This window comes from Hemitrygon akajei, chromosome 6 (genome assembly GCF_048418815.1).
Source record: "Hemitrygon akajei chromosome 6, sHemAka1.3, whole genome shotgun sequence".
Lineage (NCBI taxonomy): Eukaryota > Metazoa > Chordata > Chondrichthyes > Myliobatiformes > Dasyatidae > Hemitrygon > Hemitrygon akajei.
The window spans coordinates 99,908,244-99,925,132 of NC_133129.1; the positions used below are offsets into that span (position 1 = coordinate 99,908,244).

The 16,889-nt window shown below is 42.6% G+C and overlaps 1 protein-coding gene across 1 annotated transcript in view; it reads right to left on the reverse strand.

Moving 5' to 3' along the window:
• LOC140729824 (uncharacterized) overlaps nucleotides 1-16,889 on the reverse strand; it is a 168,385-nt gene that overhangs the window by 79,192 nt on the left and 72,304 nt on the right. The window lies entirely within an intron of this gene.

Sequence of the window (16,889 nt, forward strand, 5' to 3'; positions counted from 1 at the left end):
GCTTGAGCTGGAGTCTGCGGTGGTTGTGCTGGACTCTACGGTCGATGTGCTGGACTCTGGGGTCGTTGTGCTGGAATCTGCGGTGTTTGTGCTGGACTCTGGGGTGGTTGTGCCGGACTCTGGGGTGGTTGTGCTGGACTCTGGGGTGGTTGTGCGGGACTCTGGGGTCGACGTGCTGGACTCTGGGGTTGTTGTGCTGGACTCTGCGGTGGTTGTGCTGGACTCTGGGGTCGACGTGCTGGACTCTGGGGTTGTTGTGCCGGACTCTGGGGTGGTTGTGCTGGACTCTGGGGTCGATGTGCCGGACACTGAGGTGGCTGTGCTGGACTCTGGGGTCGACGTGCTGGACTCTGGGGTGGTTGTGCTGGACTCTGGGGTCGACGTGCTGGACTCTGGGGTGGTTGTGCTGGACTCTGGGGTTGTTGTGCTGGACTCTGGGGTGGTTGTGCCGGACACTGGGGTGGTTGTGCTGGACTCTGGGGTTGTTGTGCTGGAATCTGCTGTTGACTTGCTGGAATCTGCGGTCGATGTGCCGGACTCTGGGGTGGTTGTGCCGGACTCTGGGGTGGTTGTGCTGGACTCTGGGGTCGTTGTTCTGGACTCTGCAGTGCTTGAGCTGGAGTCTGCGGTGGTTGTGCTGGACTCTACGGTCGATGTGCTGGACTCTGGGGTCGTTGTGCTGGAATCTGCTGTTGACTTGCTGGAATCTGCGGTCGATGTGCCGGACTCTGGGGTGGTTGTGCCGGACTCTGGGGTGGTTGTGCTGGACTCTGGGGTCGTTGTTCTGGACTCTGCAGTGCTTGAGCTGGAGTCTGCGGTAGTTGTGCTGGACTCTACGGTCGATGTGCTGGACTCTGGGGTCGTTGTGCTGGACTCTGCGGTGTTTGTGCTGGACTCTGGGGTGGTTGTGCCGGACTCTGGGGTCGACGTGCTGGACTCTGGGGTTGTTGTGCTGGACTCTGCGGTGGTTGTGCTGGACTCTGGGGTGGTTGTGCCGGACTCTGGGGTCGACGTGCTGGACTCTGCGGTGGTTGTGCTGGACTCTGGGGTGGTTGTGCTGGACTCTGGGGTCGATGTGCCGGACACTGAGGTGGTTGTGCTGGACTCTGGGGTCGACGTGCTGGACTCTGGGGTGGTTGTGCTGGACTCTGGGGTCGACGTGCTGGACTCTGGGGTGGTTGTGCTGGACTCTGGGGTTGTTGTGCTGGACTCTGGGGTGGTTGTGCCGGACACTGGGGTGGTTGTGCTGGACTCTGGGGTCGACGTGCTGGACTCTGGGGTCGACATGCTGGAATCTGCGGTCGGTGTGCTGGAATCTGCTGTTGACGTGCTGGACTCTGGGGTCGTTGTGCTGGACTCTGGGGTCGTTGTGCTGGAATCTACTGTTGACTTGCTGGAATCTGCGGTCTTTGTGCTGGACTCTGGGGTCGTTGTGCTGGAATCTGCTGTTGACTTGCTGGTATCTGCGGTCGATGTGCCGGACTCTGGGGTTGATGTGCCGGACTCTGGGGTGGTTGTGCTGAACTCTGGGGTGGTTGTGCCGGACTCTGGGGTGGTTGGGCCGGACTCTGGGGTGGTTGTGCTGGACTCTGGGGTCGTTGTTCTGGACTCTGCAGTGCTTGAGCTGGAGTCTGCGGTGGTTGTGCTGGACTCTACGGTCGTTGTACTGGACTCAGGGGTCGACGTGCTGGGTTCTGCGGTCAGTGTGCCGGACCCTGGGATTAGCGTGCTGGACACTGCGGTCATTGTGCTGGACTCTGTGTTCAACTGTCTGGTCTCTGTGGTCGTACTGCTGAGTCCAGTGACTGGATTAAATCATGAAAAAGATGATACATTAGCTGGTTACAACTTTTCACATGTTAACATGACACATCTAATTATAAAGGTCTGTGTTGGTGTCTTTTTCCAACACTACGTGGAATGGCTGGTGTCATTCATTGGCAGTTAATATCGTGTGGAGCAGTGACGATATTTGCATTGATGATCAAGCATTTGACAGAGATGGACTTCAGCAACTTCCTTTTTATTGGAAGAAACACAGAAATTGAAAACTAAATTTTCAATGTTCATTTTCCCTACACAGAGTACATCAATCCAGTCGCCATTCTTGATGTCAAATTCTAACTTATCTGAAGGAGCTTTAAAAGGATTGTTTGCAGGTACAGATGTAACTATAAGTTTATAATTTGGAGTACAGAGTGTAAAGATATTGAAGTTATGTGTTTGTTATGCAAAGCATTAGTGAGACATTATTGGTCTCCTTACTTAAAACCTGTGAAGGTGTTGCAAACAGTTCAGAGAAAGTATTCGTGACTAATAGCTGGAAGGAGAAGGGTGGTTTAAGAGGAATGTTTGGAGAGCCTAGGCTGGTACCTATGGGAGTTTGGAAGAGCGAAAGAGTATTCTGGTGATGTGTGCATAGAGAGGTGCTTTTCTTGTTAGAGAGTGTATCACTCTTAAAAAAATAAAGGATTGCTAATCAATAGTGATAAACGTGGAAGCTGAAAAGGCATTTGATTTGGTTAATTGGAATTTTCTTTACAGAGTTTTAAAGAGATTTGTTTTCCAAGACACAATTATTAAAACTATACAGACACTATATGACAATCCTACTGCTAGGATTAAAATTAATGGATATTTATCAAATAGTTTTACCCTAGAAAGGGGCACGAGACAGGTTTGTGCGTGGTCACCACTACTCTTCGTGCTATATCTGGAACCATTAGCTCAATACATCAGAGAAAATGAAGATATCAGGGGAATTACTATTAAAGGGACAGAGCATAAATTGGCTTGTTATGCGGATGACATTTTGATCTATCCAGAGCAACCAACATACTCTTTACTTAAATTGATGCAATCCTTTGAACAATATGATCAATTATCAGGATACAAGATCAACATAGATAAAACCCAATTACTTTCATATTACTATAGCTCACCAAGAGAAATTGAAAGTAGATATCCCTGGGCATGGCACACAGAGTCTTTCAAATATTTGGGCATCATTATGCCAAAAGATTTGACAAAATTATCAGAATGTAATTATCAGCCTTGATATAAAAAAATTAAGGAAGATGTGGCAAGATGGAGCCTGATTCCTTTTTTCAGTCTCAGTTCGAGGATTGAGTCTATTAAAATGAATATACTGCCCAGGCTGTTATATCTCTTTCAGACCCTTCCAATAGAGATTAATCAAAATCAATTCAATGAATGGGACAAGATGCTATCAAGGTATATTTGGCAGGGTAAAAGGCCTAGAGTTCATCTCAAAACTTTGCAATTAGCAAAGGAAAAGGGGGGATGGGGCTTGCCTTCTCTTAGAGATTATTATTTTGCAGCACAGTTGAGAGCTGTGATATGTTGGTGCAACCCATCATATGACGCACAATGGAAAAACATTGAGGAGCGGGTACTTCCCATCCCCATACAAGCAATTTTGGCTGATAACAACCTACAAAGGTACATAAATACTATTGATAACCCATGGGTGAAATTGACTCTTAAAATATGGAAAACCACTATAAAAGAATATATTCCAGAGGGAGATATTGCAATTCTTAAATGGTGTGCATATGACTCTGATTTTACACCAAATAAATTGGATGCTAGATTTAAGGACTGGACAGCTAAAGGAATAACAGTTCTTTGCAACATAATGAAAGAAGGAACACTGTTCAGTTTTGAAATGCTTAAAGAGAAACACTTATTAGAAAAACAAGATTTTTATCGGTATTTACAGATGCGACAATATGTTAATAAGATGCTTAAAAATGTAACCAAGGCAAATACATGCTTGATAGAGCTCTTTAGAAAAGCATATAATTCAGATAATGGTAGTAGAATCATTTCAAGCATGCATAAGGGGTTGTCAAGTCTTAAAACACATTTGACTTCATACATTCAAACAAAATGGGAGAAGGAAGGAGGGATAATTATATCTGAGGAAGAATGGACAACAATATGGAGATATCAATGGAAGTGTACCAGTTCACAGAAATGGAGGGAGTTTGTATGGAAAAACTTGATAAGATATTTTATTACACCCTCTCAGAAATCCCATTATGATAGTAACCTCCCTGTTTGCTGGAGAAATTGTGAAAATCAAAATGCAAATCATTATCATATTTTTTGGGGCTGCCCCATTATCCAAACTATTGGAGGGGGATACACAATGCCCTACAAGACATCTTTAAATGTGAAATACCCTTAGAGAGTAAGACCATATATTTTGGATATCTACCTCAAGAAGATAGATAGATAGATAGATAGATAGATAGATAGATAGATAGATAGATAGATAGATAGATAGATAGATAGATAGATAGATAGATAGATAGATAGATACTTTATTCATCCCCATGGGGAAATTCAACTTTTTTCCAATGTCCCATACACTTGTTGTAGCAAAACTAATTACATACAATACTTAACTCAGTAAAAAATATGATATGCATCTAAATCACTATCTCAAAAAGCATTAATAATAGCTTTTAAAAAGTTCTTAAGTCCTGGTGGTAGAATTGTAAAGCCTAATGGCATTGGGGAGTATTGACCTCTTCATCCTGTCTGAGGAGCATTGCATCGATAGTAACCTGTCGCTGAAACTGCTTCTCTGTCTCTGGATGGTGCTATGTAGAGGATGTTCAGAGTTATCCATAATTGACCGTAGCCTACTCAGCGCCCTTCGCTCAGCTACCGATGTTAAACTCTCCAGTACTTTGCCCACGACAGAGCCCACCTTCCTTACCAGCTTATTAAGACGTGAGGCGTCCCTCTTCTTAATGCTTCCTCCCCAACACGCCACCACAAAGAAGAGGGCGCTCTCCACAACTGACCTATAGAACATCTTCAGCATCTCACTACAGACATTGAATGACGCCAACCTTCTTAGGAAGTACAGTCGACTCTGTGCCTTCCTGCACAAGGCATCTGTGTTGGCAGTCCAGTCTAGCTTCTCGTCTAACTGTACTCCCAGATACTTGTAGGTATTAACCTGCTCCACACATTCTCCATTAATGATCACTGGCTCCATATGAGGCCTAGATCTCCTAAAGTCCACCACCATCTCCTTGGTCTTGGTGATATTGAGACGCAGGTAGTTTGAGTTGCACCATATCACAAAGTCCTGTATCAGTTTCCTATACTCCTCCTCCTGTCCATTCCTGACACACCCCACTATGGCCGTGTCATCAGCGAACTTCTGCACATGGCAGGACTCCGAGTTATATTGGAAGTCTGATGTGTACAGGGTGAACAGGACCGGAGAGAGTACGGTTCCCTGCGGCGCCCCTGTGCTGCTGACCACCATGTCAGACCTACAGTCTCCCAACCGCACATACTGAGGTCTATCTGTCAAGTAGTCCACTATCCAATCCACCATGTGAGAGTCTACTCCCATCTCCGTTAGTTTGTGCCTTAAGATCTTGGGCTGGATGGTGTTAAAGGCACTAGAGAAGTCAAGGAATGTAATCCTCACAGCACAACTGACCCCCTCTAGGTGAGAGAGTGATGGTTGAAAAGATAAATATTTAATGAATATACTGTTGGTGGCTGGTAAAAAGACACTTATTAGGAAATGGTTATCACAGGAGAGCCCAACTTTAAATGCATGGATGGAAATTACAATGGACATTTACAAAATGGAGAAGATAAGAGCAACTGTTAATCATAAGCCGGAACAATTTGATTCATACAGGGAAAAATGGTTTAACTACATAATGCCTCATAGGCCTGATTTTATTCTCACAAATCAATGAATCTGTTGTAAAAAAAAATCACTCCCTACTTGTACATAATTCTTTCCTTTTGCTTGTTTTTTTCTTCCCACTCTTTTCTATAAGTGTATACCCCAGATAAATACTTTGTGGAGATCTTGTGATATATATGATTATATGATGTATATGTACAATGTTTGAAATACATCTTATGAAAATGTTTGTTTGATGAACTTCAATAAAAAAATAAATTACAAAAAAAAGGATTGCTATTTTAAGAAATTGAGCTCAAATTTTATCTCCCATGTCTTTGAAGTTTTCTTCATTTAAGGTACTAATAAAGCAGAGTTTCTAAAGAATTTCAAGGTGAGAACATTTGTGAGCGATTTGATGAATTTTCAGTTCAGATCAGCCATGATCATAATTTAAATGTTACATCAAGCTTGAAAGAGGAGACTGCTTATTTCCTGCTCCAAATCCACTATATTTATTGCAGACATCTATAAGAATGACACTAGGAATGTTGAATGGTGGAGTGGAGATACATCTCTTCCAAGTGAGGTGTAAGGTGCTGGTTCCCTCCGCCAGCCTGCAGTTCACCTCGGGCAAGTTGTAGAACCTGCTTAACCTCCCCCATCCTCTCCAATCAGGGTCACATCAAGCCATGGGAGAGGTGGTGGATGATCATATGAGCAGCTAGTGTACGAGGGGTGATTGATAAGTTTGTGGCCGAAGGTAGAAGGAGTTAATTTTAGAAAACTGAGCACATTTATTTTTGAACATAGTCCCCTCCTACATGTACACACTTAGTCCAGTGGTCATGGAGCTGAGTTATTAACTTCAAACTTTCTGCATAATCACTCAAAGTGTTGAACTGCAGGTGCATGTAACGAGAGCTGTATAACTCATCTCTTTCTACCTTAGGCCACGAGCTTATCAATCACCCCTGCTATGAACCACTTTCTGGACGTCCAAGATGCCGACTTCTACAAAGAAGGGATCCGTGTGCTCCACAACCGCTGGACTAAGTGTGTACATGTAGGAGGGGACTATGTTGAAAAATAAATGCACTAGGTTTTCTAAAATTGACTCCTACTACCTTAGGCCAAAAACTTATCAATCACCTCTCGTATATCACAAGTCCTGGTTATGCAACCACTGACACCAGGCAGACAATCACTGAAGAGTATTGACAATGGCTGGGGTGACCCGTCTTGTAAAGACACTGTCCAGAAGAAGGCAATGGCACACCACTTCTGTAGAAAAACTTGTCAAGAACATTACGGCCATGGAAAGATCAAGAATGGCCACATCATACAATATGACAGATAATAATCGAATGAACTGGGAATGAGGGACCCCAGATATATTGAGACCCCGGAATCACTTGGGTTATCTCCTTTGATCTCAGGTCAGTCGGTAGTGGATAGAGCTTTCAGAAATGTTCAGCAGGTTTGGAAAATGAGGCAAAAATTCCCAGAGATGGAAGAATTGGTAATTACAGCAGAGACAGAAGGTCACAAGTGGAAGAATTAGAGCCAAACATTTAGACATCGGGAGTTGTGAAACAGTAATGGCCTTTTTAAAATGTTTTGTGATTCTAAATCAGTTAACGTTTTCAGTCGGGAGTTGAACAGTTATATAAAAAAGAAAGATCCTGGGGAAAGATCATTGCAAGTCTTTGCTCTCTGATTTTATGATTCTAAATGCTGTTCTGCCTCTTTAATGCAAAAAAATGAGAATCATGCTTTACAGTGCAGTTTGCCTGTGTGTGAAATTTGCCTGGTAGCTAAATCCATACGGACATTAATCTTATCATTGTATCAGGTGCAAATGCACAGGTTTTTGCCACTATGACTAGAATCTGGTAGCCCACAAAGTGGAGTTGAAGTTCTGGAAATTATTTTAGCATAGTCTACCCAATTTTTTAAAGTTTGCCACTTGTTACGGACCCCACCTCAGAATAAAATTTGGCATTAGGTTGAAACAGCTATTTTCTTTCTAATTCCATTAGTTAAGATGGGTTCAGTGAAGTTAACTAACAACTGAATCTTTCAGTATAGGAAATGATAAAGTTTATCTCCTTGTTAATGGAGGTTTTAGACAGGCGCATGAACGTACAGGAACAGAAAGGATACAGACATTGTGTTTGTCAGAATGGATTAGATTACTCTGATTATTAATTTAATAAGTTCAGCACAGCATTACGGGCTTACGAGTCTGTTCCTAAGCGGTACGGTTCTATGCTTTATACTCCATGCTTTACCTACATATCCAGTGGAAATTTTATCTATCCACGTCTCCAACCCTATGTCTGGAACTGGGTGTATAAGAGGCAATGAATGACCAAGCCACGTTTCAGAGCAGTTCAAATGCTAACGTTGCAAAAATAATTTAGAAAACATTACATTGAAACTTACCGAAGAATGTAGCAGAATACAGACAGCAGAAGTATACAGTAGTGTTTGTTTTCCAGCAGCTTTTCTTCATTTTAAAATCTCAGATCAAAACAAAATTTCACTGAAATAAAAGAAAGTCGAATATTGGAACTGCAGCTTTTCTCTTTCACGGTATCTTCAGGAAAAAAGAAACCCAATTCAACAGTCCACTCCTCAGTTGTGTGCGGCAGGACGATGGTGATAACATTAAATAGTTATGCTAGAAGCTACAGAGGCTGAAAATCTCTAAGTGATATTTGCATACCTTAGACCAAACCCATAGTTCAATAAAATTTTATTACTTATAAAAGGACATAGATAAGAGACAGAACTAGATGCAAGGAATGTTAGCTATCTGTTTCAAATATCCAATGGGAGAGGTGCACAACAAAGAAGATTTCCACTGGACATTGCTTTCCTTTCCAAACGTGAAGAGTCATTCAGTATTTCAGTGTTATTGAGTAATCCAGTCCAACTCCACCCAAACACTAAAAACATGACTGTTGTCAAAGCATTTTGTGTTCTTGAAATATTGGATCATGTAGTTAAGGAAAACTTCTAGCAATTTAGCAGTTGTAAAGATTGGCACCCCGTCGCATCATATTAATTGAAAGATGTTATTAATTTCATTTTAAATTCATGATTATTGGAAATTCCTGATACAGCTCAACACACACAAGCTATCCCCAAGGAATCAGAATCAAAATCAGATTCAATATCACCGGCGTATGTCATGAAATTTGTAGCTGATGTAATCCATTATAATAAAGAAATAAAATCTTTGAATAACAGTAAGCATATATATTTTATAGTTATAGTTTTATAGAATTGAGGTTGTGTTCATGGGTTCAAAGTCCATTCAGAAATCTGATGGCAGAGGGGAAAAAGTTGTTCCTGAATTGTCAAATGTGTGCCTTCAGATTTCTGTACCTCTTTCCTGATGGTAGCAGTCAGAAGGGGGCAAATCCGCGGTGATGAGGGTCCTTAATGATGGATGCCGCCTTTTTGAAACATCACTCTTTGAAGCTGTCTTGGATACTATGGAGGCTGGTGCCTATGATGGAGCTGCCTAACTTGACATCTCTCTGCAGTTTACTGTGATCTTGTGTGCCTAACTTGACATCTCTCTGCAGTTTACTGTGATCTTGTGTGCCTAATTTGACATCTCTCTGCAGTTTACTGTGATCTTGTGTGCCTAATTTGACATCTCTCTGCAGTTTACTGTGATCTTGTGTGCCTAACTTAACATCTCCCTGCAGTTTACTGTGATCTTGTGTGCCTAATTTGACATCTCTCTGCAGTTTACTGTGATCTTGTGTGCCTAATTTGACATCTCTCTGCAGTTTACTGTGATCTTGTGTGCCTAATTTGACATCTCTCTGCAGTTTACTGTGATCTTGTGTGCCTAACTTGACATCTCTCTGCAGTTTACTGTGATCTTGTGTGCCTAACTTGACATCTCTCTGCAGTTTACTGTGATCTTGTGTGCCTAACTTAACACCTCCCTGCAGTTTACTGTGATCTTGTGTGCCTAATTTGACATCTCTCTGCAGTTTACTGTGATCTTGTGTGCCTAATTTGACATCTCTCTGCAGTTTACTGTGATCTTGTGTGCCTAATTTGACATCTCTCTGCAGTTTACTGTGATCTTGTGTGCCTAACTTGACATCTCTCTGCAGTTTACTGTGATCTTGTGTGCCTAACTTAACACCTCCCTGCAGTTTACTGTGATCTTGTGTGCCTAATTTGACATCTCTCTGCAGTTTACTGTGATCTTGTGTGCCTAATTTGACATCTCTCTGCAGTTTACTGTGATCTTGTGTGCCTAATTTGACATCTCTCTGCAGTTTACTGTGATCTTGTGTGCCTAATTTGACATCTCTCTGCAGTTTACTGTGATCTTGTGTGCCTAATTTGACATCTCTCTGCAGTTTACTGTGATCTTGTGTGCCTAATTTGACATCTCTCTGCAGTTTGCTGTGATCTTGTGTGCCTAATTTGACATCTCTCTGCAGTTTACTGTGATCTTGTGTGCCTAATTTGACATCTCTCTGCAGTTTACTGTGATCTTGTGTGCCTAATTTGACATCTCTCTGCAGTTTACTGTGATCTTGTGTGCCTAATTTGACACCTCTCTGCAGTTTACTGTGATCTTGTGTGCCTAATTTGACATCTCTCTGCAGTTTACTGTGATCTTGTGTGCCTAACTTAACACCTCTCTGCAGTTGCCTCCGAGATGGAGATACAGCCAGTTAGAATGATCTCCATGGTCTATCTGCAGAAATCTTTGTGTGTTTTTGGAGACGTACCAAATCTTCTCAAACTTCTAATGAACTATAGCCATCGTCCTGCTTTTTTAATATCTGCATTGATAGGCTGGGTCCAGATTGTTAGATCCTCAGGGATATTGACACCCAAGAATTTGAAATTGCTCTCTCTGATCCCTGTATGAGGACTGGAGTGGTTTTCCTCGTCTTACCTCTCTCCCTGCATGTTGGGTGTTGGTCTTTTATTTAAGTGGGTTTATTTTGCTTTTCTTGTCTCATGGTTGCTTATAAGCAAACAAATCTCAAGGTTGTATTATTTATAAATACTTTGATAATAAATGTACTTTAAATCTTTGAACACTTCCTGAAGTCCACAATCAGTTCTTCGGTGTTACTGAAGTTACGTGTAAGGTTGTTGCTACGACACCACTCAACTAGCTGATACATCACACTCCTGCACACCCTCTCATCACCATCTACCAACGATGGTTGTATCATCAGCAAATTTACAAATGACATTTGAGCTATGCCTTGCTACACAGTCATCAGTGTTGGCGGGGTAGAACACACATCCCTGAGGTATGCCGGTGTTGACTGAGTTTGTAATGTTACCTAACTGTGATTCAATCAGTAACACTCAAGCCTATCAGGTCAGCGACTGTGAGTTCACAATGCATTCTAGAGACTTGAACTGATAGCCTGGAATAACATTTCCAGTGCAGCGGTGTTGACTGACTGAATTGTTGACCACTGGCTCAAAAGCTTTCTGAATACTGAAAGCTGCGTCCAGGTGATTCTCCCAAGACCAGAGCATTAGTTGTGTCAACAGACATCAGCGTGATGTAACTAATGACGACAACTTTCCCTCTGTTTAAAGGTATCAAACCTTTCATGAGACTCAGGTTCACAAGATGGATCATCGTGATAGAGTCAGGATGGAGTAGAGATGGTGGTGAGTATTGCCTGAAGTAGAGAGATTCATACAACCTTCTTTCAGGGCTTGACAGGGAAGTTGCAAGGATTGATATTTCTCCTGGGGGAGTGGCTAGAACTGGCGGTGTCGTGTGCCCTGCGGACCTCTGCGGGTTCTCGAGCACCTGTCTTACTAATAGTCGCCTTAACTAGAGTCACAAAGCCCTTGTGTTCTCTGGTTAATCTTGTCAAGTGAATTGTGACTAGCACAGGTTTTTTTCATTCTATGGTTATTTAAAGCGGACTCCCATTTAGAGTTGTTCCCGGAGTTTTCGTTTGTGGAGAATAATTTGTCTCACGACGTCGCTCCACTGTGCCTCCAATGTTTTATTGGTATTCTGATATATAAGCTCTTGTTTCCTTCTCCACGTGGGATTCTGCAGTCCCTCCACACCTGGGTTGAGTCATTGCCAGTGTCAGCATTACAGAGTGTCCTGTTCCTCCGTAGCTGGGCTGTCCTGCCAGCAGCCACAGTGACACAAGGTTCCATCTTCTATGGACACAGCAAAGTTACAACAGTGTTTTGGACCATTGGTCGGCAGGCAGGAGGCAAGGGTGCCTTCTGCTTTCAGTTCAAGTTCCGAGTGTCCTGAGTCTGCATTCTGGGTGTCCGGAGTCTTTGTTTCAAGTGCCCTGACTCTTTCTTCTGAGGGCTTCAAGTCAACTTTTTGAGTGTACATTCTCCAGTCCATGTTCAAGATTTGTTCTGAGGTTCTATTGGTTGGCAAGGTTTGATTGGTCTTCCAAGCTATTCAGTATTTCCAAGTTATATAGCAAAGTTTCCAATTTATATGTGCAAAGATTCCAAGTTATATAAGACCATAACATATAGGAGCAGAATTCAGCTATTTGGCCCATCGAGTCTGTTCTGCTATTCAATCATGGACTGATCCAATTCTTCCAGTCATCCTCACTCCCCTACTTTCACCCCATATCCTTTGATGCCCTGACTAATCAAGAACCTATCTATCTCTGCCTTAAATACACCCAATGACTTGGCCTCAACAGGCACTCATGGCAACCCATTTGCCACCCTCTGACTAAAGTAGTTTCTCCGTATCTCGGTTCTAAAAGGATGTCCCTCTTGTCCTAGAGTCCCCTACCATGGGAAATAACTTTGCTATATCTAATCTGCAATGCTCCCAAGTTATATGCCCAACGCTATGAGTTATGTGCTCTATTTTGAATTTTCCAGCCCTGTCTTGAGAGCAGTATGTCTATCTCGGGTTTTACCAGCCCTGACTCAAATTTCTCAAGCCTCCCTTGGCCATCAGGTTCCAGCCTTAGGGAGGGAGATACTAGCATGAGCCCTGCGGGCCTTTGTGGCAAGCTGTAGAGTATTGGGCATCCGGGCTTCTCGAACATCGGTGTTTACTCATTGTTATATTAACTAGAGTCGCTGAGCCCCTTGTGCTTTCAGTTTAACTTATCAAGTTAATTTTGACTCACTTGTGTTTTCCATATTCTATGGTTATTTCGTGCTGTTCAGGGAGTCTTTGTGCAGAATGATTTGTCTCGCAGTATTGCTCAGTCGAGCCTCCGATGCTCTGTTGGTATTCCGATTCAAAACCTTTTGATTCCTTCTTTACGTGGGATTCTGCTGGGTTGAGTCATTGCCAGCACTTAAGGTGACAGAGTGCTGGCACCATGTTTCTCCACACCTGGGTTCAACCCTGGCAGCAATCACCTTGACATGGCAGTTTCTGAATAAGCGGTTAGCGAGATAGGAGAAAAAGAAATTCCCTCACCGGGAGCATAGCAAGCCTTTGTAATCCGTGACTCAAGAGGGCTGTGGAGGTTCAAAGTAGAATAAACTCAAGAACATGAGAAAGTTTCTCAATTTTATAGAAATCAAAGAATATGATGATATGCAGGAAATGGGCTCTGAGATAACAACTCAAAAGAGACCTGGTAGAATGGTGATGCAGGCACGAGAGATGGCTTTCTCCTGCTTGTTATTGGCTATTCACTTGACCTTCTTTCTGAAGAGAAGAAAAGAACCTTATTTCCTGAGAGAGATAGAATAGTTCTAGAAAATCTTTATTATAGGCTTATTGTTATTATCTAGAATCAAAAATACATACAGCAGTGCATGATTTATCTAATCATTATTTGTTTTTTTACTTTCTTAATTGTGTCAGCTGTACTGTTAATTTTAGTCCAAAATACTGTAGGTGTAATAAATCTGAAAATGAATAAACTCTTCTCAGTACAGGTAAAATATTGGAAATTTTTATATTAGAATAAAATTACTGGAAATACTCAGAGGGTCATGGAGTTGTATAGCACAGAATCAGGTCTTTGAGCTCAACTCATCTCTGCCAGCTGTGATGCCTATCCACAGTGATCTCATTTGCCTGCACTAGGTCTATATCCCTCCACTCCTTTCCTGTCTAAATACATGTCCAAGTACTTTTTAAATGTTTTAATAGTTCCTCTACTGACACAGTGGAGATACCAAAAGAGGTGTAAGGCACTCCTTCCCTCCATTGTCCTGCAGGTCACCCTTGGGCAAGGTGTTGCACCTGCTTAGACCCCCCACCACCAAAACAGGGTCACGTGAAGCCATGGGAGGAGCTGGTGTATATCAGAGACCCTGGTCATGTGACCACTGACACCAGGCAGACAATCTCTGAAGAGTATTGATAATGGCTGGGGTCACCCGTCTTGTAAAGACACTGTCCAGAAGAAGGCAATGGCAAACCTCTTCTGGAGAAAAATTTGCCAAGATCAATCAAGACCATGCAACATGGCACATAGTGATGATGATGAATGGTATCTGCCTCTATCAGTCTTTAATTAATTCTCTTACATTCTCATCCACAGAATTTGTTGTTTTTCAAAATTAACAATGGTCCAGCACTGATTTATGCCATGACATCAATATTCAGTATACTGGCCTCTGACTTCCAGTCTGAAAATTGTCCTTCCACCATTACCACTGGACTTCTATCACCAAGCAATTTTGGGTGCAGTTTGCCAACAGGATTGGATCCCATGCGCCCTCTGGACCAGTTAACCCTGTGAGACTTGTCAAAAACCTTCCTAAAGCCCATGTAAACTATGTCCATAGTCATGACTTCACCAATTTTCTCTGAAGACATCAAACTATTAAGTCTGCTATGCTCTCTACAATCTGCCTAATTACTTCCAATGAGAACAATAAGCCCTTGCTTTTCATTCGGTAAGATCATATCAGATTCTTACTTCCCTTGTGAAATAACAACTCTTATTTATCCATAGAAATATCAAAGAACCGGTGACTGAAATCGTGGATCCGACAAAAGATACAGAAACATAAAGGTCCATTCGAAGCGGCAGAGAGAGAATTCCAGAGCTATGGAAGTGCCTGGCATAGGGACACCAGGTACCTCCTCATGACGGAAAGCATGATGCGTAGAGCGCGGTGGGAGAAGCACTCAATTGAATGTGAGTACCTGGGGTCCTCAGAGGCTACAAATCGAGAAGCTTGAAAACGAATCTGGAAACCATGGGGTGTAATCTGTTGAAGTCCTGGCGAAGAGTTTCGGACTGAACGTTGACTAGACTCTTTTCCATAGGTGCTGCCTGGCCTGCAGAGTTCCTCCAACATTTGTGTGTGTCGCTTGGATTTCCAGCACCTGCAGATTTTATCTTGTTTCATCTTTATCCATCTTGATTTGCATTTCCAAGTTCAAAGTAAATTTGTTGTCAAAGTACAAACAAGAGAAAATCTGCAGATGCTGGAAATCCAAGCAACACACACAAAATGCTGGAGGAACTCAATGGACCAGGCAGCAACTATGGAAAAATGTACAGTTGACAATTCAGGCTGAAACCTTTCGGCAGGACTGGAGAAAAATGCTGAGGAGTAGATTTGAAAGGTGGGAGGAGGGGAGAGAGACACACAAAGTGATAGGTGAAACCTGAACGGGGAAGAATGAAGAAAAGAGCTGGGTAGTAAATTTGTAAAAGCAACAGAAGGCCATGGAAGAATGAAAAGGAGTGGAGGAGCACAAGAGGAAGACAATGGGCGGGCAAAGAGAGAAGGTGACAGAGGAAAAAGGGAATGGGAAGTGGTGAAGTGGGGCAGTTGGCATCAGGTTGAAGATGGATATAAGGTGGAACTAAAATGGGTGGCCACTGGGATATCCCACAATCTGTCGGACGGAGTGTAGATGCTCGGTGAAGTTGTCTCCAAATCTATATCGGGTCTCACCGATATATAGGAGGCCACACTGGGAGCACCAGGCACAGTATATGACCCCAACAGATTCACAGGTGAGGTGTTGCCTCACCTGGAAGGACTGTTTAGGGCCCAGAATGGTAGTGAGGGAGGAGGTATAGAGGCAGGTGAAGCACTTATTCCACTGGTGAGGATAAGTTCAGGAGAGAGATGAGTGGGCAAGGATGAATGGACAAGGGAGTCGTGTAAGCAGCGATTCCTGTGGAAAGCAGAAAGTGGAGGGGAAGGAAAGATGTGCATGGTGGTGGGATCCCGTTGGAGATGGCAGAAGGTTCAGACAATTATGTGCTGGATGTGGGGGCTGGTGTGGGGGGTGTAGGTGAGGACAACAGGAACCCTATCCCTGATAGGGTGGCGGGAGGATGAGGTAAGAGCAGATATGCGTGAAATGGAAGAGATTGAGGGCAGCATTGGTTGGGAAGGAAGGGAAGCCTTTCTTTGAAAAAGGAGGACATCTCCTTAGTTCTAGAATGAAAAGCCTCATCCTTAGGATGATGTGGCAGAGCAACTGAGGGAAGAGGATGAAGGTTTTACAATTAACTGGGTGAGAAGAGGTATAGTCCAGGCAGCTGTGAGAGTCCGTGTGTTTATAATAGACATCAGTGGATAAACTGTCTCCAGTGGGTATCAGAGTACATTGGAGATGTAATCCTGAGATTCATTTTCTTCTGGGCAAATCCAAGAACCATAATAAAATCAATGGAAGACCACACCCAACACGGCAGATGAGCAACCAAAGTGCAAAAGACAATAAACTGAGCAGAAAATAAAAAAGAGATCTTTGATAAAAAAATTAATAAGATATAAATATGGAGAACGTGAGATGAAGAGTAGTTGAGAGTGAGTCCATAGGTTGGGGGAACCGTTCAGTGATGGAGTGAGTGAAGGTAAGCCCACTTGTTGAAGAACTTGAGTGTTTTTACATCCTGTTGTGTTGTCATACCATCATTTCCAATGGAGGTAGGACCAGCTCTTGTTCTTAGCTCCATCCTAATTGTCATAAACCACAAATCATATTTTTCTTAATGAAATCATCAGAGTAAGTAATATTTAATCTAAATATAGGATCATACTTGGATATTGTGATAAAACAGACTGTTACTGTGACTAAAGTCCAGTTCAATATAACTGAGTAATTAAAAAATAAATTTTATTGAAAGTAAAGAATAAGTTAACACATTGAAAGTCAGATTATAAACTTGCAATTATTAACATCCATTATATATAAATACAGATTCAGAGTATATTTTTTTCTGTACAATGCCAAGTG